Here is a 1860-nt window from a genome sequence, read left to right on the forward strand (position 1 = left end):
ACACACACACACAGGCAGGTAGGCGTAGACGGGGAGACACACAGACAGACAGACAGACTCACACACACACACACACACACACACACACACACACACACACACACACACACACACACACACACACAAGGAGGTCGAGAGAATGAAGACCAGGCAATGTTCATTTGCAAAACGTAAATGAAAGTTTCTCGAGCCAAGTCAGGCAGCCCAGGAAAGGTAAATACATCATTTACAAAGGTAAACATTCACTAGATTAAAAGTAAAGGAACAGAATAAACGAAGGAACTGAAGCCTCTTGGGTGAAGGTGAGAAGGAGAGAAGGAGCGAGGGAGAGAGACAGAAGGAAAGGGAGGAGAGAGGGAGAGAAAGAGATGAAAGAAAAGGGTAGATGAGAGAAGGAGAAGGAGCAGGAGAGGGAAGGGTAGAGAAGAAGAGGAAGGGGAAAGGGGAGAAGCCTTGTGGAAGAGGGAAGAAGGAGAGAGCGAGAAACAGAAAGACAGACAGATAGATAGACAGAGAGAGAGGGGGAGAGAGAGCGAGAGCAAGCGAGAGAGAGAGAGAAAGTGAGAGAGAGTGAGAGAGAGAGAGAGAGAGAGAGAGAGAGAGAGAGAGAGAGAGAGAGAGAGAGAGAGAGAGAGAGAGAGAGAGAGAGAGAGAGAGATGTAAATAGATTATAAAAAATATACATTAAACATCTCTTGTTAATTACAAAAACAACCTAATGTCTTTCGCAAACACGATAGCTAAGCAAAGCAATTTATTGTGTTTACTTTAATGATACACCGACGAATCTACACACACGAACAAAAACACAAACACTCAACCGTTCATATCCCTAACAAAAAAGGCCTAAAAATTATATCACAACACAAACATTCTAAAAATCAGAAAAATAAACCTTAATAAACGGAGCTCCTAAATAGCAACGCCATCTACCGTAAACATTTACAAATATCTCAACCCCCCCCCCTTACACTTCGCTAAATCCCTGGCATTCATATACATGTACATACACAAACACATGCATATGCAAATTTGGGATGATAATGGCAAGCGGTTCTCTGCCAGTTGCATAAATTCAGACTCGTGTCAACAGCTTAACATTTTCTCTCTCTCTCTCTCTCTCTCTCTCTCTCTCTCTCTCTCTCTCTCTCTCTCTCTCTCTCTCTCTCTCTCTCTCTCTCTTTCTTTCTTTTCTCTTTTATTTCTGTCGCTGTAGAAATGAGAACAAATCGCAACGTAGGGCTATCACGCCGCTCTTATCAGCACCTGCCTTAGCCCTGGCGCCGGACCTTGCAAATGAGTTGTTGCAAAGGCTGCCCTACTTCGTGATGATCAACAGCCGCCCGTTCGCGAAGTACATCTGTTCTCTTACGTTTTTTTTTTTTTCTTTTTTTTTTCGTTCCTCTCTCTTTGTCTTACTCTTACTTTCCTTCTTCCTTGAGCTTTTATTCATTCTCCTTCTACCCCCTCCTCTCTCTTCCCTTCCTTTCCCTTTCCCCCACTCCCTTTCCCAATGTCAATCTCACTCTCAAGTCTCCCTTTCACTCTCGTTCTCCCTTCTACTCTTATTCCCTCCATCCTTCCCTCGTTCCCTCCATCTTCTTAACCTCCTTCAACCTCTATCCTTCCCTCCTTCCTTCCATCTTCTTTCACTCCCTTCCTCCTTCCCTCCACCTTCCTCATCCTCTACCATTCACTCACTCCCGCCCTCCCTCTCCCTTCGTCCCCCTTTCCCACTCCTTCCCTCCCCTCAGGCGCCTCCCCATGTTGACGCATAGGACCCCCCCCCCACCACCACCACCACCACCACACTGACGGCCGATTGTACACACGCCCGAGATATGATCGTGCCTCGGACCT

Source organism: Penaeus chinensis, chromosome 8 (genome assembly GCF_019202785.1).
Source record: "Penaeus chinensis breed Huanghai No. 1 chromosome 8, ASM1920278v2, whole genome shotgun sequence".
Classification (NCBI taxonomy): domain Eukaryota; kingdom Metazoa; phylum Arthropoda; class Malacostraca; order Decapoda; family Penaeidae; genus Penaeus; species Penaeus chinensis.